This window comes from Orcinus orca, chromosome 6, assembly GCF_937001465.1.
Source record: "Orcinus orca chromosome 6, mOrcOrc1.1, whole genome shotgun sequence".
In the NCBI taxonomy this organism is placed as follows: domain Eukaryota; kingdom Metazoa; phylum Chordata; class Mammalia; order Artiodactyla; family Delphinidae; genus Orcinus; species Orcinus orca.
This window is the reverse complement of record NC_064564.1, coordinates 25498962-25524529: the sequence shown is the minus strand read 5'-3', so window position 1 is coordinate 25524529 and position 25568 is coordinate 25498962. Positions and strand designations below refer to the sequence as shown.

The 25568-nt window shown below is 43.1% G+C and overlaps 1 protein-coding gene across 3 annotated transcripts in view; it reads left to right on the top strand.

The window, feature by feature from the left end:
• The first annotated feature begins 736 nt into the window (after positions 1-736).
• SYK (spleen associated tyrosine kinase) overlaps positions 737-25568 on the top strand; it is a 96627-nt gene continuing 71795 nt past the window's right edge. For 2 of the 3 annotated variants that reach the window (XM_012533353.3, XM_004270606.4), the window contains exon 1: positions 743-880. The gene's annotated coding sequence lies outside the window, so the exon portion shown is untranslated. Of the gene's footprint in view, positions 881-25568 lie in introns of all 3 variants that reach the window. The other variant, XM_012533354.3, reaches the window with a different exon arrangement.

Below are 25568 nucleotides of genomic sequence, written 5' to 3'. Positions count from 1 at the left end.
GGGGAAGGGGAACCACGTAGGTGTTTTTAAACTATTTTAAAGACTACGGAGAAGGATGAAACTTCAATTAGGATGAAACAGAACCGTTCGTGGGTAAGAAGGATGCAAGTTTAACTCACTGTCAAGAACCTTGTAATAAAGCCCTCAGAAAACTGCCTTGTTGGACAGGCTGGTCTCACCCAAAGGTGCGCTATAAAATCTGATGTTCACCTAAGGCAGAAGCCACCTGGCAGGATGACAGGGGCCTTCTGATCACCAGTCAGCAGAAGCGTCTTGGGTTGGTAACTGGGAATACCCGCATAGTGAACAAGATTCTCTTCCCAAGCAATTGCACGGCAAATGAGCGTGCCCCTGAGTGCCTGTCGGTCCTTGGAAGGATCAGGCAGCAGGCAGGCCAGGTGGCAAGAGGCTCCTGTTGTTGGCCGCGCGCCCTTTTTTGGTATGAGGCCCCCTTGTCCAGGCCTTCTGCGCCCGGGAATTGGCAAGGATCGCCCACCTGGCTCCTCTCTCTTCTCCCCTCCGGCCTCCCGCCTTGTAGGCCAACCCCGCGGGCTGGGTTCCGGCGCGCTCCGGCCGCCGCTGCCCTGCCCTGGGCGCTGGGGGCGCACATGGCACACTGGGCGCTCGCGGCGCAAGGGCTGCGGGGCGGTCCCAGGGCGGTAGAGCGCGGCGGCCTGGAGGAAGCGCGGGGCCTGCCTGGGAGCGTTAAGGAAGTTGCCCAAAATGAGGAAGCGCCATGCACTGGGCGACTGAGGCGACTCCGGCGGCGGGAGCAGCGAGGAGGAGGGGGCTGCTCGGCGCGGCGCCCAGAGCTGCCCCCTAATTCGCGCCAGTCCGGTTCCCGGAGACCCGCGCCCCGCCCTAGCCTCACCTGATACAGGTAGGTGTGGCCGCTTGCTCTCTCCGCTTGGGCAGTCGGGACGCACCTTTAGGCTTGGGAAGGCGGCGTGGAAGGGGAGAAGGCGCCGAGAGGGGAGGATGCGGCCCTTCCTCCTTGGCCCGCGCAAGGTCTGTGCGCCTATGCTAACCCAGACGGGTTCGCCTAGGGCCCTCCTGCTTTGATAATCGGAGGGAATATTTGATAAAATTTTTCTATTGAAAACTAGTCAGTTGTGCCAGCTTTTCTCCTAAAACTAGTTAGTGCCTCTTGGGGTCCAGCTTTTGTATGGGGAGCCGGGCCTGCGGGTGGGGCCCTGTGCCGAGAAGCCAAAACTTCAGGTGCTGCCGCGAGCGCAGGAAGTTCGGAAGCGGCTGGGTCCTGGGAGACTTAGCTGGAGTCCGCAGGCACAAGAAACTCCGTGTCGGGGTCTCGGAAAGGGCACATTTTCGTTTGGCCATTCACAGAATGCACTGGAAAATTCCAGTGTATTTGTCGAAGTGATTCAATGTAGGGATGTTTATATGCCTGCAAAGGTTTTATTCATACTTTTACTACAGAAAGAAAGAGCAGTTGCATAAAACCATGAAAGTTTCTGAACCACTACGAAAATGTAGCATCATTGCCCTTTTTTCCACATTTTCATGGTAAAATAACTTCATCAGCCAGTGAATGACTTGAAGAGCAGTGAAGTTTTGTGTAGTCAAATGTGAATTTGAGTTAAAGATATTTTTGGCCGTATGGCTTCAAAACCTTAAACCCACCTAAATAACGATACAAAAGCGAATTTTTTTTTTTTTTTGGTTTGTTTGAATATCAAGAACTAGCAAGACAATCATTGGAGAAGTTAGAGTTTCAGTCTTTTGGCTGTTTGAGGTGCAGTTGCTTGGGAAAGAGAATCTCATTCACGGTGCAGTCTTCCCACTCATTAACCCAAGACGTTCCCGACTGGTGATCAAAAGGCCCATGCCATCCTGCCAGGTGGCCTTTGGAAACAGGATTGCAGGTTATTTTAATGAGTTTGCTTGACTTGCCAAAGATTCCCGTTTAACCCAAGTAAAACTGTTGACTGGAGTTGTTCATTTTCTTAAACCCTGGAGGCATTTCAGTGTGTAATTAAGACTTGGAGATGTAATTTAAAGACTCGGAGATTCAAATTGTCACATCTGAATCTTCACGTTAAAAAAGAAAAATCATGGGATGATGGAGAATTCCTGAAAGAAATGGAATTGATTCTAGTATTTGTTTTCTTTGTTTTAGTAAGAACAAATTCATTGCTGTTACACAGGTGGCATTTTACTTAAATGCAATTTAATTCACTGATGTGCATATCACGTCTCCCTCTCCCTGCAAAAAAAACAAAAACAAAAGGCCAAACAGTGCCTGGATATGTTTGTCTTTGAGGTAAAAGGTTTAAATACTTGTAAAGTATTAGGTATTTTAAGTGAGAAATCTTGTCTACTAAAAATATTTTATCAAATTATTTTGTTCTGTCTGCATTGAACTTTTGATCTGTTTAGGGAAATTTTGCGCTAAAATAGAAACATTTATATTCTTTGTATTTGGAGTGCTTCAATATGTAGGATTTTGTAAATCATCTTAATAACCAGAATGTTTTTAATGTTTTAAGCCAAGGATAAAAGTGAGGTGTATATTTTAGCTCTTTATCTTTCCTGAGGGATGAAATTGTCAGAAAGATAATTTTATCCCTAGATTTGCATTTCAGAAATAAGTTACCTTAGCCTTCTTTAGGTTCATATTTAGTATTCTAAGTGCAGGTCTGATTTCTCTATTAAACCAAAGACTTCTTAGTAGGACATCACTTAGCACATAGCATATCCATAATCATTATCCAAAACCCTTGTGCCAAGATATGTTTTGGAATTCAGGGTTTTTGAGAATTTAGAATTCAAATTTAGAATCTGAATTTCAGCCTTGAGAAAGGCATTTCTCAGAATTTAGAAAGGTTTGCATACATACTGATGCCATATGTTACACACCACTCCAACACAGCCTGGGCAGCATCCTATAATCCCACATGTTAATATTTCTGCACAAACAGTGTGAAAAGTCTCACTAAGTGGAATAAAGAGAGGCTACAAATAGCCGTGTGTCAATGTCACTAAATGAGGTTCCCTATAAAACTCACCAAAAAACCTTGTTTTTCAGCAGTTTTTGGAGTTAGGGCTATGGGACTGATTCTGTATTAGATTCTGTCAAGCTACCGATTGCTTTTGAAAGCAAATTACATTTCTACTGCCCAACAACTCACACTTTCCAGTAATTAGATGGGTAGTTCCCCCCTTTCCAGGAAGCCTGAAATAGCAAGACTTTCCTGAATTTTCAGTGATGACAATCAAAATACAGATCCTCCAAGTGAGAATACGATGTTTCATCCTTACTGAGAGACTTTCCAACAGCAAAGTTTCTGACAGTCTGATTCTAGAGAAAGAAGGCAGTAGTTACTTAAAGAAGGGCTATTACCACCCTTCACAGCTACATGGCCTTGGAAGAAATACTGTTTCCTGTTCACTTTGCAGCTCATTCTATCTCTGTCTGTTATCTGTACCTAAGGAATGGCCGGGTACTTTGTACAATCTGAGCTAATTTTTGCTTTCTCAGCTTTTCACCAAATAGATTTTTTTTCCAACGGTTCCCTAACTCACCACCACCCTGCCCCCCAACACTTTCTTCCACTTCTGGATTGATTTAGCTGCAAATGAGTGGAGAGAAAATTAGGAAATTAGGCCTTTGGGTAAGAAATTTTTTAAAAATGTCTGCACACTGAACATTGCTTTTCTTTTACAGCAGTTGAAATCAAAAGGCAGAGTCTTAAAGAGAGATTGGAATTAAATTGTCTGACTTAATTATATCTTACCATCTTACTCTTCTACCTTGGAATTGAACAAGTTGGGTTTTCTTTTTTTTCCACTCAGAAAAAGAGAGTTTTTTTAAACTGAGGAATTGTAGGAAGATTTAAAAAAACTAGGCTGATTGGATTTTAAAGGAAAAATTTATTCATTCATTTTGACTTTATATTAGCAGGAAAGTTTTCTACTAGCTTATAATTTTGTCTGGCAAAATGTTAGCCTGCGTCGGTTTGAATTTTTTTTTTTTTTTACTTTAATAAGAGTTATGTAAGTTTTGCCCTATGAATCCTGAAAGGTGGTTGCATTGGAATCTTAAGTATAGTCAAATTTAGCCACTGCCAAAAATACCAGTAGAAGAAAGAATATTTAGTTTCTATTATAGTGGGTTTAACAACTCAAAAATGACTCTTTCTTGATTCTTTTATTTCTGGGAAACTGTGTATTTGTTTTGGTGGCTGCCAGAGGCTGATGATGGGAAGAGGAAGGTGAGGATGATTTAGAATATTGTTAACACCTCAATTACTAAGGGGGATATACTGAAAGCTTTTAGATGGACAGTATCTGGTAAGCAGCATCCTCTGTCCTGGGGGTACCTGTCTCTGACCCTGGAGTCCTGGCTCCTGAAACTGGAGAAGGCAGTATCCCTTAGTTCTGTGCTGGAGCCCTGGAGGGGAGCACAGATGTGGGAGGACACTGGGCTTGCAGATTGGCATGCTGAGTGTCACATCTTTGATCTGAAGAGAGTCTGGGCAGGCAGCAGGATTGACAGGAGAGTGTAGGGCTGATGTCAGGGTCCGTGAGGCTCAGGCCTGGATACAGTCAATGGGGGGAGTGTGGAAGGAAGGAAGAGGGCCAAGGGCCAAGTGTTAGGAAAAGTCACAATTTAAATATTGGTTTGTTTAGTTATACTCAGAATGGCTACAAAGAGCATTTGAATGTCCAACAGTTAACCTCCTACATTCCCACTCCATCTTTTTGTCTTGGTCAGCCCAACAAGTTATTAAATCTATCCGTTTTCTGTTCAGTTGTCATGGAAATTTTTTGGTGGGACCAGAGTTAATCTTTCTTTTTATTTAATTTCAATTTATAAGAATACCTTCCAATGCTCTAGTACTGCTCCCCAAAAGCAATCTTTTAATCTTTTTAGCTCTTTCTTCTAGAATTTTCTTTCTTATTTCCTGATGTTATGTTCACTTGCACTTTTTTTTTTTTTTAATGTATCAGTTTTAGACAATGTCTCCTGACTTCCTACTCTGATAAATAAGTGCATGGCAGTCCTAGACTCTTATTACTCAGGATAATCTTTCTACAATTTAGGGTTAAGATGCTATTTGGTGTTTGTTTACCTTGCTGTGGTTATATTTACTGCTAGAGCACAGTATATAATATAGTTCCATTTTCTTTCATTTACTCCATGTTGTTTTTCCTGGTGTAAACTCTTGTTTCATTTTTGTGTTTTCTCAGTTGGTCCTGTACCTGTTACAATTCTCTCCCCAGCTCTCTGACACAAAGCTAAACACCCCCCACTTGACTCAGTTTCCCACTGAGTCAAATATACCAAGCAACCTATCAGTTCCATTTCTCTCTTTTTCTGGAAGCCTCCGCCTCCTTATGCCAGTCGGACGGTTTCTTTTCAGTCTTGCTACACACCTATTAATAACTGAAGCATATTTTGGGGAGTTGGTTAGCTAAATATATTTTCTGCAAGTTGCTGCCCTGTATACTTTTTGGAGTCTTAACATAACTCTTATCAACATTCATGTAGCTTTCAAATCCATTGTAAATCCATTGTCATAATTGTTGAAAACATTTTCCCCAAACTTTTGATTTCTATGGATATTTGCTCATTTATATAACTTATTACTTTTTGTAACTTTTGGAACTTTTATAATTTCTCCCGTCAGGACATATTCTGAGTCATGCTTCGTGAAAGATTACTTTTAGCTCCAATTTAGCGGTCAGCAGCTACGTTTTAAATCAGTCTCAGTGTCACCTCTGTATTTGCTCTGACCCTGATGGTTTATTATCTGATTGATGGGAATATGTATTTTCCTGGGACTAGGGAATCCACAGGGCTTTAATCAGATGGCCAGCCTCGATTCCCTGGATTTCTGAAGTGGGTGCTGTGCAATTTTAAATGGTATTCCCGAGGAAGCTTTCCTTGTTGAAGTGAGTGAAATGAGAGACAGAATAAAGTTGAGTAAGCAGGGTAACTGTCGTGGGCTTGTTCAGAGCCGTTGTGCAGGTGTTGTGCATGGTCAGGACATACGTCACTGAACTCTTACACCCCTGTGGTCATAGGATGCATTCATTGGTTCTTGGAGCACCTTGGGGACCAGGACTTCCGAAGTCCACTTTGGGAAACACTGGGTAACCTGCTACCCCTTTACAAGATCCTCGGGCTTTGCTTAGGTGGAGGCAGAATACCTCTTAAATGCTAAGAGTATTTTTTTAAAATTAATTAATTTATTTTTTGGCTGTGTTGGGTCTTCGTTGCTGCGTGTGGGCTCTCTCTAGTTGCAGCGAGCAGGGGCTACTCTTCGTTGCAGTGTGCGGGCTTCTCATTGCGGTGGCTTCTCTTGTTGTGGAGCATGGGCCCTAGAGCGCATGAGCTTCAGTAGTTGTGGCGCTTGGGCTCAGTAGTTGTGGCTCACGGGCTCTAGAGCACAGGCTCAGTAGTTGTGGCGCATGGGCTTAGTTGCTCCCTGGCACGTGGGATCTTCCCAGACCAGGGCTCAAACCCGTGTCCCCTGCATTAGCAGGCAGATTCTTAACCACTGCACCACCAGGGAAGTTCCAAAATGCTAAGAGTATATGAATCACTTGATTGCCCTAATGCTTCAAAGTCACAGTCACTGAATATTTTTATCAACAGTGGTTGAGAGCAGGGGGGCTGAGGTCCCACTGGGTTCAAATCTCACTGTGTTTTCAAGCTACTGTTTTTAGTTTTTGTAGATGGAAGGATTACAGGGGATTTCACTGTGATGTACGGTGGAGATCATGCATGCAGTGCCCATACCTGGCCTGTGGTTAGAACTGGCATAACTGTCACAGTCTCTCCCAGGTGGGTGGCTCTGGGAGTCTGCGCCTGTAGTCTTGGCTGGAGGCTAATAAGAGCAGTCCCAAATAGGTCACAGATGAGTAAGTACTGTCTCTGAAGTTAGTTTCTCTGGCCTGCAAGATGGGAGAACTTTCTATCATTTTCTTTTTGAAAAGTGTTAAATTGCATAACTGATGTCTAAGTACATATCCATTGGTGAAGAATTCAGATATAACAGGCGACATTGAAGCCCTCCTTAACCACCACCCTCAGCCCCAGCCCATCCCCACTGAGAGAGGGCAACTTGGTGCATATTCTTCTAATCTTTCATCCTGTGCATTCATGCATGTGTATATATGTGTGTATTTTTAGACGATGTAGTGGTGGTGGTGGTGGTGGGGTGTGTGTGTGTGTGTGTGTGTGTGTGTGCCTTCTTAATACCAATATCATCCTGCAACTTTCTTTTTTGAATCAACAGTATTGGGGGAGCCCTTCCTATCAGTGATCATCGTGCTTTATTCCAGGGTGAAAAATGATTGTTTATTGCTAGACATTTAGGACTTTTTTCTAATTTTTGATACTGTAAACAAAGCTGCAGGGAATGCACTTTTTCTTTCATTCTTTCCCTCTGTTTTACCTTTTTCATTGCATTTCATGGAACTGACAGGTTAATTACTTTCTTAAGAAAGATCTTCAGCCCTGTCCATCCTGTTATTCAGGCCATCTATTGAGTCATTTATATTTTAGCAAGCACTGGAGGTAGTTAATTATTTATTTTTTAAGTGATACATTAGGCTCTTGCCTAATACTCGTTTTTTTTTTTTTTTCTAATATTTGTTTTTATTACTGGTTCCAGCGTAGATGTTCTCTTCTTGCTCCATGACCTCTGTCTTCTTTGGCACCTACTCATCTGTTTGCCCATTGGGTGCCTTCCTTTGTGCGGTTAGCTTTCCTGATGTGCTTGGTACTTCTAGGATGTATGCTGGTCTTGTTTTTGAGGTGCCCTACAAGTTAGTCTTTTAATGCTGTGTGTGTTGCATGGCCCTCTTGTAACCTGTCCCCCATGAGATGTGAGGAAGGTGAGATGTGAGCAGGGCAGGACGAGCCAGTAACCAATGGGGGGGGGGCAGTGCAGGTGCTCTCTGTTCTTCATGGATGTGGCCATACCCTGCTTCTTCAAATGCACGTCTTTCCTACAGAGGGACTCCTGTTGCTCTTAAGGGTGCCAGCAGCTGAGGAGTTGGAGAGGGCTTGGCTGCCTGCCTGCTTCCCGCTCTGCTTCTCCCTCACCCCATCCCACCCAGGCTTTGTCATTTTCAAGGCACCACACCCTTGGCTCTTCACAGCCATCCCCAGCTGCCTGCACTTAGGCTGTGGTTTCTCTCTTCAGTTTGAGCCCATCTCGCTCTGCTTCCTTCAACGATAGCAGTAGTTTCCAGCCCACTAGTAATATGCCTCCTTTGCTCCCCAGCGTGGTTATGGATTTATATTCTATGTTATTTTCAATGCTGTTTCTTTTCTTTCTCTGCATTTATAGCTGCTGTATTTACTTGAAGGGCAAGTCCACCACTTCCTTTTTTCCTTTCTTTTTTTTTAGCAACACCAATCAGCTGATGGTCATAGCTGTGAAGGAAGTGACAGGGAGGAGGGAGAGGAGCTCTCTAGAGCAGGCATGAATGGCAGGCTTGGGGCTTCTTTGGTCTTCACTGTTGCCCTGAGAGCTGGGCCAGCCATCCTGTAGCTTAGGCAGGAAGTGTGTCCAAGGAGAGGGCTGCAGTGGTCAAGTCTGTACTGATTATTAGGAAATTGCTAGTCCCAAATCATAAGTTTCTTAGAAACATGTTTAAGGACACCAGAGATATTAGAGGGAGAAAGGATCTTGGAGAATGTCTAATTCAACCTGCTGGTAAGCAGTGAGGCCCAGAAAGGTAAAGTGACTTTCACTTATCCAGCTGCTAAGTGATGGTGCTGTGATTCGAAGCCCAAAACCCAGGTGTTTCTAATCCAGAACCAGAATTCCTATCCACTACTCCAATGAGGAGCAAAAAGGGACCTGCCATCATGCCTGGTGGTGAGAAGATTTCAAGTCCTATCAGTGGAGACAGGAGCCTGAGAAGGCAGCCGGAGGGCATAAGCCCAGTTTGACGTGTCGATTCACTCTTTTACCAGGAGTTTTAGAAAACTTATTATTATCTTTATAGCTTTGTGTTGAGAAATTAAGCAAATTCAGTAGGAATTGGACAAAAAAATCCTGAATCAATGACAGGTTAATATGAGAATATCTGATGTTTTTGCATACGTCTCCTTCCAACACAGATTGAGCTGACTTTCAAATTTACCACCCAAAGGGCACTAAAGTAATGTGAGAAGCTGGTTTAAAAGGACGCACCAAGCCTTTGTCTGCACATCAGGCCTGCATCTCTGTGGCTGTCCCCACACAGGACAGAATTGCTACTCTCTGCACACATTACTGTCCCTAGAGTTGGGGAGGGGACATACATGGGGTCCTGAAGGTTGGAATGGAGGAGATAAAGGAAAATTTCAAAAGTAGTTCTATTCCATGGTGGAAACACTTGTGATGCAGGTGGGATTTCAGTGGCTCAGTGAAAGAAAGGCAGCTTGACAACTGCAAAAAAAGATGCCTTCTAGAATGAAGATAGAAAAGTCATGTATGATTTCCCCGAAGGAGCCAATACCTGCAAAGATGTGTGCACGATATTCTTTCTAGATTATCCCTTCTAAGAAAACTCTGGGAACTGTCAGTATCCATTAATAGAGGAATGGTGTATTAGTTTGCTAGGGTCGCTGGAACAAAGTACCACAGACATTTATCATGTCACAGTCCTGGAGGCTGGAAGTCTGAGATCAAGGTGGACAGGGTTGGTTTCTCCTGAGGCCTCTGTCTTTGGCTTGTGGACATCATCTTCTCTCTGTATCTTCACATCTTCTTCCCTCTATTGCATGTGTCTGTGTCCTAATTTACCCTTTTTATAAGGACATCAATCATAGGGGATTAGGGCCTACCCTAATGACCTCATTTTAACTTACCCCTGTAAAGACCCTATTTCCAAGAAAAGTCCCATTCTGAGGTACTGGGGGTCTGGACTTCAACATATGAATTTCGGAGGGGAAACAGTTCCTCCCACAGCAGGTGGTTAAGTGGAGCCTGGTCTCTCCTCCCAAGTGGCCTTGCTGTGCTGCCATTGAGAGCACAAGGGAGCTCTCCGGTATCATGATGGAGAGATTTCTAAGCCAGCTGAAGTGAGCTTTGTGCACAGATGGTTATGGAACATGATGTACGTGGACACCACACACAAAACTAAGCAAATTAAAATGCTCAAGAAACAATTGTCCTTCCACCTTAGATTAGCATTATTTTTAAGAAAAGAAACCTATGAGACCCAGAGAAAAAAATGAAACATAAGAATGATGAGGAGAGACAAATTCTGTAAGATCTTAAGGCAAAACTGCAATGGAAAGTGGGGCAACAGACACAAATTTCACATGGAAATTAGTGCAAAGCAAGGGTGGCCTTTCCCATCAGTCAGGAAATGGAGCATGGGTTATCAATTAATGGTCTTGGGAAAACCAGCTGATAATTTGGGAAAAATAAAGCTTTGCTCTGTATACCAAAATAAGTTCCGAATTTAACAAAGAATAAAAATATAACAGTGCAATCATAAAAGTGCTAGAAGAAAACAGGTGAGTTTTAAAATAATTGTGGAGTGAAGGCCTTTATAAATATGGTAGGAAATATGGAGCCATAATAGAAAACAGTTAAGTATGGTTTTCTAAAATTGTAAGCAAGTCCCTATACAAATGAAAAATATATATAAATAAGTGAGGGAAAAAACCTATAAAATGTGTTTATTTTCAAGGTCTGTGGTGAAGGACCAGTAGCCTTCATATGCAGTGAGTTCTTTCAAATCAATGAGAAAAATAAACACACTCCAATACAAAGATCAGTCAAGGACGCGAACAGGCAACTCAAAATGTAAATGAACCGAAAGCACACAAATATGCTTTGCCTCTGTGTAATCTTGCATTGATTTAAGGGTTTGCTGTGTGGTGAGGTGTGGGGAAAAGAGACACTCCCACAGGTCAGCACCAGCAGGGCAGTTGGGTAACGTCTTCTGAAATGTAAAGCGCACATGTGTTTTGATTCAACAATTTCACTTTTAGGAACTTATTGCACACATAACTTAACAAAGGTGGGGAAATATATGTGCATACAGTAATTCATTGCAACATTTTATTTTGTAATAGCAAAGAAAGAAGGAAGGAAGGAAGGAAAGAAGGAAGGAAGGGGGGGAGAGACAGAGAGAGAGAGAGAGAAAGAAAATAAAGAAAGAAAGAGAAAAGGAAGGGAAATATGTATCATGCCTGGTTAAATAAACTATGGTATATCCATGCATTGGAATCATATGTGGCCTTTTTAAACATGTGGAATCTTGTAGACCAAAAAATAAAGATGTCCAAGTTATATTCAGTGAAACAGCAAAATGTAATATATTGCTATATTTTTAAAAACACATACATGCACATAGCCATGTAGGCTCTATTGGAATGTTATTTACTACATATAGATGCAAGTCTGCCTATACCGATGTGTGTGTGTAAATATGCAGAGAGATCCAGAAGCAAAGTTACCAAACTGTGAGTAGCAGTTGTCTGGGGAAGGCAGTAAGGGAATTGGTTTTGAGAAAAAAAGTGCAATGTACATTTTTACTCTGCATACAGATATTTGCAGTGATCATGATAAAATGAGGTTTGCTTGGGGATCTGGGGGCTAAGTAGGATGAGACCAGGAAAAGAACTAATTCAGCAACAAAGCATCAGTCATGGCTGTTGGGACCATTCTGTCTCCAAACAAGGCATTAGGCTTGGAGAGGTTGGGTGGTTTGCCCAGAGTTATACAGTCGAGGTTCTCAAGTGTGCCTGTGCACAGCCGTCACCCGAGCTTGTCTGGCCCACTGATGCCCAGCCTGCCTCCAAAGTTTCTGATGTGGTCTAATGTGTGACCTGCCTTTGGAAATTCATGATTAAGGCCTCCCCACCAAGTACAGCAGCCAAGGTTGAGTACCACTGGTTTAGAATGAGTTAATGGGATTGTATAGCACACAGGCACATCCTTCAAGCCTAATGCAATTTCCACCAAATTTGAACGTATTGGTACACTGGGTATAGTGGCAGCTGTGTGTGCCTTTGACTGTAGAGACTTTGGGCATATTAGCTGGTGCATCCCCACTTTGTGTGTGTATGTGTGTGTGTGTGTGTGTGTGTGAGAGAGAGAGAGAGAGAGAGAGAGAGAGAGAGAGAGAAAGAGAGAGAGAGAGAGGGAGAGAGAGAGAGACTGAGAGAAGAATGATTGAGAGAGAGAACTCACATGTTTCTATGATGCAAACACTCCATTCCTTGGGAACGTGGATTCATAAAGTCTGGAGGCCTGTGGCAGTTACAGAGGCAGGCATTTGAGGGAGGATGTCAGCGTGTTCTCAGCACACTGCTGTGAGACTTGTGGGAGGTGAGCGCGTTGAAACAATTCTCAGAGAAAGAATGTGCGCACTGGTCTGATAGAAAAGCCACCAGTAACATTTTCTACCCAAGATAAACTGAATGATTTCCATCTCTCAGATTAGTTCTTAGTGTGACTCCAAGTCCACTGTACTTATCTTCTGTCATCTGCCTGTTTCATGTGAGATGGTTTTTCTCAAGAGAAGGACGTGAATGAACAGTCTCGCTGTGGGTGGAGAGCCAGGGCCTGGGTTTCTTGGTGTCTGTGACTTCTGGGCCTCGAAGCCTGCAGCAGATGGTGACAGAGGGGCCGCTCCCGCTATGGGCCATTTGGGGACAGTCTGTGGCTGGGCCTCCCGGTACTGACCCTGTCCGTCCAAGCACACACGTGGGAGCACCATGCAGCACTCACATGGGGAGACCCTGCGGCTCACCAAGGGCACCCACATCTATATTTTGTAATAAAACTTCTAGGACTGTAACCCATAAACATCCAGTTCTGAAAGCCCCTCTGGGGGCAGTGTGGGTGGCGGAAGCAGACCAGGCACACACCTCTGATGCTGTTACTGACCAGGATTCTTGGCCTCCTTAAGCAAAAGAAATTGATCAGAGGCCAGACAAGAAATTCAGGCAAGGCTTTATTGGGGCCCCTGCTGCAGCAAGGGGGAACGGGAACAAGTTAACAGGTTCCCTTGCTTGCTCCCTGAGGTGGGGGGGTGAGCTGTTTCCTTATATGGGGTGACGGTAGGGGTAGGTCCGGGGGGTCAGGCCAGAGGGGTGACTTAGGTGGTCTGCCCACCCCTTTGGTGGTGCTGAGTGCAGGGGGCATGCGCAGTACCCTGCTTTTGCTCCCGATCCCCTGCTTTTGCTCCTGGCTCTTCAGAAGTGGCAGTTGGGGCTTCTTTGGTCTTTTTTGTACCTTCTTGTCCATAATTTGCCCCAACTGTACATGCACATGGTTATTTTTAGTCTCTTATAGTTTCTTTGTATTTTGTTCCTGGAGGAGACGTTTGTCCAGGTGTGAACATTGCAGCAAAGGGTCCCAGGTGTCGGGTCCCAGGTCCCGGGTCCCAGCCTTTCTCAATTCATCCTTCCTTGAAACTCCTTCAGCTCTGGCCACCTCATCTTCAAAACTAGGCCAGAAAGACCTGCCCCTGGGTGCTTGTGGCACCCAGAGACCCACTGTGCAGAGTGCCCATCAGAATGGCTTGCAAAGAGGTACCCTGCAGAGCAGTCGTATTTGGGTACAGGAAGTCAAGGAGCTACGTAGCCTCTGGTTACCTGGGGATTGAAAAGGGGGTCTTCTGGGGACAAAATGATATTAGAAGACTTTATGGGAAGGTCACAGAAAGAGTGGCTCTGGCCCAAGTGTCATTTGACTCTGAAGCAAATGAGTGTCTATTCCCTGGCAGTACACCTGGGAACCCTCCTGGGTTTTAACAGGCAGCCCTTAGGGAGCGTGCTCTCCTGTCCCCAGTGATTGGACAAGGATACCTTGCTCAGGGGTTCCTGGCAGCACTCTCACCTGAAGTGCTAAAATGCTGTGTAACGTTATTTTGGCCCTTGTCATATATTTTTACAACATCCGTTTGGAGACCATGCTGTGGACATTTTTGTGAGCTCTGTGCTCCCAGCATGGGGCCCACTGTGCATGTGTAGGTGCTCTTAAAGTCCCCTCCTTACATTTCAATATGTCACATAGGATTTGGATACAGTAAGCTAGATATTTGGAGTAAAATGTGTCTCTCGTTAATAGAAAGAAAACCTACAGCCCCAAGCTTGGCCCAAGTAGGAGAAACATCTGGAAGGGAGAAGTGTCTGGACCATACAGCTTGTTCCTCAGGGTGAATTTATAATATTCCCTTTGTCGACCTGCAATCCCATCACTTTGGTCCCAGGGAGGTGCTGCCTGCTGCTCCACCTCGGACACCTAGCCCAGGTGAGGACAGATGGCCTCTCTCCAGCTTCCCTGGCAAGGACCTAGAACTGTGCTGTTCAGAACATTGCCACCAGCCACATGTGGCCATTTACATTTCAAATACTTAAACTGAAATAAAATGTAAAAATCAGTTCTCAGTCACAACGGCCACATTTCAGGGGCCGCTAGCCACATGTGGCTGGTGGCTCTGTGTGGGACAAAGTAGAACAAACATCTCCATCATTGCAGTACGGTTTTGGGACAGATTAACTACTCTGTGTTACACCTGAGCCCCACGCGATTCTTCCTGGGGAGTCAGGAGACACAAGCTTCTACCCCCTCCCACATTTCCTAGCCCTTGGTACCACTGCGTGTGGACAATGCATCATTACACTTTTCCATGTGTGGACCCCGGTTGTCTCCCATTTCCTTAAGAGGCTCTGACCCTGGAAAGTGGTGGTGGCATCAGAATGCCCACATCCTTCAGATGAGACCCCAAGTCTGTCCACAGGATCTGGCCTGGCCCTTTCATCCTCAACACAGTGACAGTCTCCTACTCACCACAACAGCTTCCATCAACACAGATACACAGCACACACCTACACGTGTGTGCACACGCACATGCAAACAAACCATGGCAGTCTGGGTAAGTGAGAGGTTACTAATGAGTAACATAGGAAGGGAAATGGTTCCCAGTTGTTTTCTTGGAGCGGTCTAGTGGGAACCCAGCCTTGGAGAATACTAGGCTGCGGTTAAGCACCCTTTGATTCAGTATAGTTTCTGAAAGAATAAACTAGTTTTTTGATCAAGAGGATTTAGAGGTAATGGAAAGAACTTTAGTACTGACTAATTTCTGTGCAGTAAAAAAAAAAAAAAATCCAATGTCATTTTCTCAAAATATTTGGAATGCAAGGTTCTGTCCACTTTAAAATGAAGATTTGAAGAGAGAGTGTGCTCCTCGTCAAGACAAAATGAGGAAAATGCAGTGCTTACCACGTGACCATGTTCTGTTCTTGCAAATACAAGAAAACAAGACTCATTTCTGGAATGTGCATTTGAGAACTCCGAGGGCAGTGGCAGGGGTGAGGTGGGCTGAGACGCAGGTCATCCTGTGAGAGGCAGCACCCGAGGAGCCTGCAATGGGGAGGGGACAGGTGGAGGGGCCCACCGCAGGCAGGGAGACCCACTCCACCTGGGCGCCTGCCCCGTCCACTAGGCTCCATCTCTGCCTCATTCTCATCCTGGGTGGCGGGGGAGAGATGTGCCATTTGCCTGTCTCTGGAATTCCTGTGCCGCTCAGTTTCAGGAGAGATAAAATACCACAAGAGAAGCGGTTGGAAGGGTTTGCGAATTATAGAACTTCCTTTCATGATTCAGCCCGACATCAGGAAGTGGAGCAATACGTATGCTATTCCCAAGCTGACTTCACGCCCCGGCCAATACGCATGCGTGATGGGCAAGGCGAGCACGGGCAAGATTCTTTTACCTGAATTACTGTGTTAGCAAAATAAGTACGTCTCAAAATCAGTGTGTGTGAGGAGGTTTTATTGAACTGAAAGTGGTTTCCTGAATGATGCCTTTCCTGTTTCTCCTTTAGAATTCTATGTAAAACTTTGAATTTTTTACTCTGCCCATCTTCCTCCATTCCATAACCCGTGCCGCTGCTCACTTCAGTGGTCAGCTCTGTTTAGATCAGTTTTGAACCTTCCATACAGAGGCAGTAATTCTAGAGCAGTGATTCTCAGTCCTGGCTGCTCATGAGAATCACCCAGAGAACTTAAAAAAAAAAATTAGTGCTGTCGGGGCCCCAGCCCTGGAGGTTCTGAGTTAGTTTGGGCTAGGACCCTCTCACCAGTACTTCAAGTACCCTGGTGGTTGTCACCTGCAGCCAGGGTAGAGAATCACTGCTCTGGCCTAGAGCTTTGCTCTTGAACTTGCTGTTGAAAGCACTCTTCTGTGATTTTATGTGCATACCCAACACCTGGGGCAGCAGCCCAGGCCCTCAGACTTAGACACCCTAGGCTGCTGTGGGCCCCGAGTCTGCACAGATAAGAAGCATCTGGAGTGATTTTGAAGCCATCTTGGAGGTGTAATGGGCCTGCTTGGCCTTTGGACTCTTGGCAGAAGCGTTAAAGCCTTGCTACTTTTCACAATCCTCTTAGTCCATGTCCTGAAGTTGTGCTGCTTGTAGCCAGCCCTTAGCCCAGCTGGACCTTTTGTCTCTGGGCTGGACACTCTTGCCTCCTCTGGGGACCTCAGCCCTCTCTATGCTGGCTGGGAACATGGCCCAGGAGAAGTCTGAAGCCCAGTACTTTCCTTCCCTTTATAGGATCCTGGATAAGAGAATCCAGGAGAAAAGTCCTCTTTTATTTCTGGAAATTTACTTTATGACTCTAAACATCTCTTCCACTCCTTTATTTAAATTCTCTACTTCAGGAACGTCCATCTTGCATATTTTAGATCTCCTTTGTCCTTCTAGTCCTTTTCTGTTGAATTCTTTCACTCTTTGTTCATCTTCATTTCATTTTTCTCAGGCTACTCCATCCTGTCCACCACCTTCTTCACAGTGTTAATGTCTGCTCTCTTTTTGCTGTTTGAAATAATAGCCATCATTTCTTTCCTGCATTTTCCTCTGATCTCCAGCTTATTTCCCATGACTTTTCTTGCCTTCCCGTCTCATCCCCTGCCTTTCATGTCTCCATTTAGAGCTACTGTTTTTAACAGTGACTCTTCTGTGAAGTCCTTTGATTCCATGGCTATATGTGTGGTTGTGATTTCATCTGCCCCTTGGGAAGATTTTCTGGCCAATGTTCTTTGTGGCTATTTGTTTCTCTTGTTGCTTCTCTCCTTTTATTCTTTTAGTGTAATTGTACAGATCCAGGGTAGGTTCCTCATCTTGGAAATGAATCATGTCAGGGAGCGGCCCAGCATGTGTTCTAGCCTAACAGAATATCTTCCTCATTTTAAGTAATGCTGTGTGTGTGTGTGTGTGTGTGTGTGTGTGTGTGTGTGAGAGAGAGAGTGTGTGAGAGAGAGAGAGAGAGAGTGGGGGGGAGAGAAAGAAAGAAAAAGAAAGAGAAAGAAAGGAAAGGAAGGAAGGAAGGAAGGAAATGAAAGAAAAGAAAGAAAGAAAGAAAGAAAGGAAGGAAGGAAGAAAGAAAGAAAAGGAAGGAAGGAAGAATTGCTTAAACCTTTACTTCTTCCCATGGAGGCTGCTAGCCATTCAGAATCTCCTCTCCACCCCTGGGCGGTGGCTGGCTTCCTCCTGCTCTATAGAAGCTACACATCTGCAGGCTTTGAGGTCTGCAGCAGCACCTCCGCTTCCTTGACCATCTTCCCTAAAAGTCTTCATGCTCCCAGGACAAGCCTTTGCTGCATTTTGTTGTTCCTCTTGGGTTGTTGCTCCAGGTGAGAGCGGTCTACTACTTCCATGACATTTCTCTTTCTTGTTCTTTTTGGGGGGTGATTTTAGAGAGAAGGGGGTTGTGACATCTTTACTCGGTCAACATCCAGGCTATCTGATATTTTGATATTCATCATATGGGACAACTTTAGCGTGTTTGGCATTTTTGTCAAACAACTAAGTTTCTACAGGAACAGTTAAGAACAAACAAACAGAAAACTTCAGAATGACCACAAAAGTTCACGTGGCACTCTTTGCTTCTGCCAGCCTCTCTGATCTACCTGGCCAACTGGGACCGTTTTATTGGCTGGTTTCTTGATCTGTTCATTACGTTGATTCACTGGCCACCTTCCATGAGCCAGGGATGGTGGCAGGTGTTGAGGCTACAGCTGTAGCCAATATCCTTCTCTGCACTCAAGGTGTTTACAGTCAAGTTGAAAGAAAGAGCAGGCCCAGCACCAGGACTTAATCAGATGTAACCTCATTTATTCTTCACAATAACCATTTAAAAAGTTCAGAAAAGTGCAATAACACTCATAATTAACAAACACTGCCAGTTTACCATTTTTGCCTTTATTTCTTCTAAAGAAAGAACATCCCAAATAAAGTAGAACCCTTTTTATGGAGAGTAACTTGCTCAAGGCTGGAGAGCTGGTGAGCAGCAGGCCCCTCTAGGTACAAAGTCTGTTTATTCTTTTATTTACTTTGCTGCATTGCCTTGTGTACGAGGCATTGGTTGTGCCATGTTAGCTGTGCGGCTCATCTGCAGCAAATATCAACACCTACGATAGCAAACCAGACAGATTTTTCTTATGCAATGGACTGATTTTTAGTAAATGTAAATAAAGCCTACATTTTTGAGAGTGCCAAGAAACATCTTGTTAGAGAGCGAAGCAAGTAAAGGGAAAGGTGGTTATCAGAAGCTGAGATGAATTGAGATGTGAAATTTCCAAATGTTAGTATCCCTTTACCCTTGTGTTGATTTTTACAGTAGCTCATACTTTTTCATCTAGTTTGTGACCATTGAGGCCCCTTGTGAATATTCTAGAAGTCACTCAAAATGGATAAAGAATGAATCTAAGACTTATATTTAGCATTCTGCAGGTTCCATATTTGCAAATTCACCTACTCACCAAAATTTATTTGTAACCCCCAAATCAGTACCCATGGTGCTTTTGTAGTCCTTTGTGGACATGTGCAGAGCAGCAAACTACTTGAGTCACCCTACATGCGTGTTCCTAGCTGAGGCTGAATAAGGTGAAGCTCTGCCTTCTAGCTTCAGCTCATCCTATAAACAGTGTCATTTTGGGGGTCAAGTGAGTGTTACATTTTAATTTTTGTGCTTTTTGTTGGTGATTTTGCTGTTTAAAATGGCACAGTGCTGGGGATTCCCTGGTGGCGCAGTGGTTGAGAGTCCGCCTGCCGATGAAGGGGACACGGGTTCGTGCCCCGGTCCGGGAAGATCCCACATGCCGCGGAGCGGCTGGGCCCGTGAGCCACGGCCGCAGAGCCTGCGCGTCCGGAGCCTGTGCTCCGCAACGGGAGAGACCACAACAGTGAGAGGCCCGCGTACTGCAAAAAAAAATTAATTAATTAATTAAAAAAAAAAATGGCACAGTGCTGAAGTGCTATCTGGTGTCCTAAGCACAGGAAGGCTGTGTTGTACCTTATGGGTAAAATACATGTGTTAGATAAGCTTCATTTAGGCATGAATTATGGAGCTTTTGCTGTGAGTTCAGTGGTAATGAATCAATAGTATATATTAAATAAGGTATCTTTAAACAGAAGCACACATAAAACAAGGTTATGTATTGATTGGTTGACAAAAATGTGACCTTAGGCTCTTTGGAACCTAGCTGTGTATTTCCCTTAGGAGCAAGGGTTCAATATTTGCTAATTCAGTGTTTGTGGCAACATTATAAAACATAATTATCACAAATAATATTTTATTATTATAATAATATAATAAATATATTAATATAATATATATTATATTATATATATAATACATATTATATTATATATATATTATATATAATATAATATAATATAATAAAATAATATTTTATTATAAAATATGTATTTTATTATTTTTTTGGTACAAATCAGGGAAATGATTTTTAACACCCAGTTAGATGTGACTGTTTTTATGAGACATATCTTTGAAAGAAAAGAACTATTTTAAAATCCAGTGAAAATCTCTTTGCCTTGCATTTTGTATTAGTTAATTAAATTAGCAGGTTCTTCTTGAGCTTCTACTGTGTGCCTGGCACTGTTCTGGTACCAGGAGGACATCGGTGAACAGGTCCAGAGGTCAGATCACAATCATCAGGATTAAAAGTCCTGACACTTCATCAACATGATTTTTGTTTAAATTTGGTAACAACCCTAGTGAGTTCTCAAAACAAGAGTCTGATTCTCACACGAGTGTTTTCTTATGAAAGAATAGTTTTTCATAGCAGTATTTTTAAGTAAATATCTTTCTCATAACCAGGGACTGATTTTATGGCAAGTTCCCTCCCAGCTGCACAGTTGGAGGCTCGTGATGAAATGCTGTAAAACACACACACCAGAAAGTCCTCGTGGCTCCCAGTATTCAGACCCCTAGGTCATCACAGGTCATATTGGCACTGGCTGACTCAGAAGGTTGTCAGGCAGAAACTGCTCTGTGCAGCAGGGCGACGGCAGGCATTTCCCTCCAGTGGGGTCTTTACTGCATCATACAGCTCAGGTGTAAAGAGCCAGGTCCACACCCGGAGCATGCCCAGGAAGCCAGCTATCTCTTTGAACAACACTCAAGACAGCCTAAAGGTCCCACTGGAAACAGGCCAAACCTTTGGTTTTTATTAGATATTTATAGTTCCTCCAGTCCAGATGCAATTTATAAAATTAAATGCTAATTAACACGAGCAAAAGTGGTGTTGCCTAAATAGGTGGGCACCACATAGCCAATGGGAGAAGGGCATCCTCTGGTGGGGCAGAGCCTGTTCTTTAGGTGGGAGATGTTGAACCCAAGCAATTCTTGTGATAAAGGTCATATGCTCCTTGGAGGATAAAATGTTGGTCATTTTAGCAGTTGGAGGTTTCTGGGAACAAAATACTTTCAATGATGTCATAATAGAGAATGTTTTTTGTTTAAGGCTCTATGTTTTCAAAGTTTCTTGCACCTTATTCTTGATCCTCTCTATCACTTTATGTGCTAGGAGTGTGTTTGTGTCTAGGGTGTGTGGTCATCCCCACTTTTTCCACTAAGATCCGTAAAATACAGAGCGTCTTTGCTGATCATCGTTGCCCAGGGCTGCAGTTGATGTGCCTGAACATAATCATGGGCCCTCGTGTAGTCAGAGTGGTGGCTGATGGGGACAGGCTTCAAATTTGTCTTTAAAGCCCATATTATGGAACGTAAGTTTTATGCTCATTTTTTAATCTTTTTGCATGAAAAAAAGCTTACATTTTTATCATGAATATTTTCTCATATGCAGACACATGGAGAAAAGAGTGTAATGATCATGTGTATACTCATGACTTAGTTGTGGTAATATTTTTCCATATTTTTTTTTCTGAAGTGCATTCCAAGTAAACTACAGATATTATAAAATTTCACCTCTAAACACTTTGATGTTCCTTTCTGAAAAAAGGCATGATATCCCCCCTAACACAATTAGCATTAGGTGACATTTGTAATTATGGCATCACCCTAGCTGCAGAACCACAGAGACAGGTGAAGAGGAATGTGTGAACACACCATCCTGGGAGTGATTGGATAAGAAAATCTACGTAAGGAGGTCATTTCCAATAGTGAGGGTGTGCACTTAGTCGTCACCCTGCCTGCCACTAGGACACTTATCCTCATGGCCAACCCGGGGCATATACCAGGTGCCAGGCTACGTGCTGTGAGCACTTCACGCAGGTTGGCAATGGAATCCCCACACTGCTCTTGGAGGTGGGTTTCACCAAGATTCTCGTCTTGCAAATGAGGGAAGCTGAGGCTCAGCTGCAACAGGTCCAGTGTTTGGACCCAGGGACTCTTGTCTTAAGCTGGGACTCATGAGCCTGTCACAGACCACCTCTCCACCCCATGTATGCAAGGCTTTCTGTGACTCTACAAGAGGGTTCTGCCTGAAATAAGGCACAGAAAATGCTGCTTGACCTTGCTCTTCAGGTGAAAGTGAAAAGTGAACATTGCTGTCAAAACACAAGGCCCTTAATTTTGCAGAGTTATTGTAGTTTTCTTGGTGTAGACCTCAAATGTTGTTAAAGGTTGTGCAGAGGGAAAAAGAAGGGAATTAAGACAATAAGGCCCACAACTTCTCTGTAATTTGGGACAAGATTATGGTTTATTAATTAGCCAGGTAGAAAATAACACTGGTCAATATCTAAATGGGGCATATCAAGGTTTTCTAAATATATTGTATTTGGGGGAGTGTGAAAAACAAATATTTTTTTTCCTTCTGCATTCCAGACCTGCATGAAAAAGCAGAGACCTAATCATTTGAGGCAAAAGTAGTTTACGACTGTCTCAGAGCTCCTGAGGAGAAAATATGGAAAGGGTGTACACTGTGTGTCAGAGGATGTTGGGCTCTCTAGTGATTTGGAGTGAAATAGTGTGGAGTGGACTCAGGACCCCGGAGCACCTGTGGGCTGCCTTAGATTTGAGATGAGCAGTTGGGACGCCTGTCTGGATAAAACTGCAATCACATCTCACTCACTCACTCATTCATTATTCATTTGACAAATGTTTATGGACCAGAAAATCACGTCTGAATCATTCTTTCATTCATTCATAAATTCATAGGTATGATGTGGTTATGGACCATCGATTATGGAGTAATCACATCTGGATCATTCATACATTCTTTCTTCTGACAAATGCTTATGGACCATCTGTTATAGAGTAATCACATCTAATTACTCATTCATTTATTCATTCATCTGACAAATGTTTGTGGGCCATCTCTAATAGGATAAATACCAGGTAAGGGTGAAAGAAAAGAGACACCATCTTCCAGTTTCAGCTTCAACAAATAAAGAACTTAAAATAGGTGTTCTCACTTTTATTCTTAGAATAAGAAAAAATCTGGACTAATTGTGATTCAGTGATTCTTCTTAGACTATCAGAGAACTGAAGTCTTAGGGCAGATTGTCACCTAGAAGTCTGGAAGAGACAGGTGTATTTAGAAACACCAAAACCTGCTTACCTGGCCTGATGCTGCTGGAGCCCTAACCAGACAGGAACTCTTAAATGGTCACTTTGGTGAGGCCAAGTGTGGACTAGTTTGAGAGAGAGAAACTCCAATAGGTCACAGTCTCAGAAGCATCTCCACTTTCTTGGGCTTTACCTGTAGAAACCTTGTTTTAAGGGTACCTGGGTTATGTTCTACTGAGGTATGGTAAGACACAAAGACACAGAAATAACTGTCGTGAAGATAGAAGTTTTTGTATTCACATATCTCTAGAAATAGCAGGCGCAGCATACCATGCTGGGCAACATGGGGAATCACCAGGTTTGGTCAGGAGGCAGAGGGAGAGGGGAAAATGTGGACAAGAGCCTTTGTTGTGGTTTCTGTGGGAAAGAACAGGTGAGGTAGGGTAAGTAGGCTTGGGATTGGCTAGCCTGAATGATTTCAGTGGGCCATGGTGCATAGGGGCTGTCCCTAGTTGCCTGGTACCTGACCTTGGGATGATTGGGGCAGGGGAATAGTGGCTTGGCATGTAAATGAGGTTGGTGGGGGATTGATTATTTCAAATACAAAAGACACAGTTTTAGGAGAGTCCAGATGAAAAAAACAAAAACAAAACTCTTACCTACAGAGGAATAAGGATAAGAATTATAGCAGACTTCTCATCAAAAACAATGCAAACAAGAATTGGAGTAGTAAAAGATATGAAGTGTTGACAGGAAAAAAATAAAAGCAACAACCTAGAATCTTATATCCAGATAAATTTACCCTTCAAAAGTGAAAGAGAAATAAAGACTTTCTCAAACAAAAACAGAAAATTCACCACTGGCTGACTGGCCCTACAAAAAATACTAAAAGAAGTTCTTTAGTGGAAGGAAAGCGATATAGGTCTGAAACTTGGATCTCTCTGAATAAAGGAAGAGCATTATAAAGAAGAGAAAAATAAAGGTAAAATAAGATATTTTGTTTTTCATAATCTTAATTGGTCAAAAAGTTAACTGTTTAAAGCAATAGAAGTAACTGTGTATTGGATGGTTATAGCATATGGATACATGAAATGAACGACAGTATTGTCTTAAAGACAGGATGGAGGAATTGGGAATACTGTGTTACGGGGTACCTGTATATATGAAACAGTATAGTATTATTTGAAAATGGAATTTAAATTTTAAAATGTATTGATATATTGTAAACTACAAGACAACCACTAAAAATTTTTAAAAGATATGCTGGGAAGATATACAATGGAATCATATAAAATGCTTGATTAAAACCAGAGAAAGCAGAAACAGAGGAGAAAAAAGAACAAATGGGGACTTCCCTGGTGGCGCAGTGGTTAAGAATCTGCCTGCCGATGCAGGGGACATGGGTTCGAGCCCTGGTCTGGGAGGATCCCACATGCCGCGGAGCAACTGGGCCCGTGCGTCACAACTACTGAGCAACTAGAGAAAGCCCGCATGCAGCAATGAAGACACACCACCACCAAAAATAAATAAATATATATAACGTGTTCATGGCTAAGGAATAAAAGGATATTTCTCATAAAAAAAAAAAGAACAAATGCAGTGAATTAAAAAAAAACAGATACAAATATTGTAGATATTAATCCAATTAAGTCATTAATCACTTTAAATGCAAATGGTCTAAGCACACAAATTAAAGCAGAGAGATTGTCAGAGTGGATCAAAAACCAAGACCCAACTGAATACTGTCTATAAGAAACCCACTTTAAATGTTAAAGCCCATATAAAGTAAAAGTAAAGGGATGGAGGAAGATAGTCCATGCTAACACTAATCAAAAGAATGCTGGAGTAGCTATATGAATTTTAGACAAAGCAGGCTTCAGAAAATGGAAGATTATCAGGGATAAGGAAGTATGTTACATAATGATAAAGGGATCAGCTATCTAAGGAGACAGAACAATCTTAAACTTGTGTGCACATAACAAAAGAGCATCAAAATACAAAAGGCAAACACTGATAAAACCGAAAGGAGAATAGACAAATCCACTCTTATAACTGGAGATTTCCATCACCATCTGTCAGTAATTGATATATGAAGTAGATAGAGAATCAGTGCGGATGTAGATGACCTGAGCAGCACTGTCAATCAACTTGATCTCCTTGATACTTATAAGATATTCAGTCCAACAATGGAAAAATACAGGCATAGTACGTTTTATTGCGCTTACCTTTATTGTGCTTCACAGGTTTTGTGTTTTTTACAGATTGAAAGTTTGTCACAACACTGTGTCAAAAAACTCTACCAGTGCCATTTTTCAACAGCATTTGCTCACTTCATGTCTCCGCACCACATTTTGGTAATTCTCACCATATTTCAAACTTTTTCATTATTGTATAAATATTTGTTATGGTGATCTATAAGTGCCTCTCCTTAAGTGTGGGCTGTGCAGAGTTTCTTCCTTCCAAGGAGGGTGGTATGGAAAGGGGATGGGGTGGGAGAGCAACGTTAGAGTGGAGAAACCTGACAAACCCCATTTGCCCAAGATCAAAGATTAACATCAGTGGTGATAAGTCATGTTGACAGCACGCACCCTGGTAAGGTCTAAGGAGAAGGGAACTTTACCTCTGTGTTCTTCCTCCCCAAAACACATAACCCCCAGTCTAACCATGAGAAAAACATCAGACAAATGCCAATTGAAGCACATTCTACAAACTACTTGACCAGTACTCCTCGAAACTGTCAAGGTTATCAAAAACAAGGAAAGTCTGAGAACATGTCATGGCCAACAGGTGCCTAAGGAGG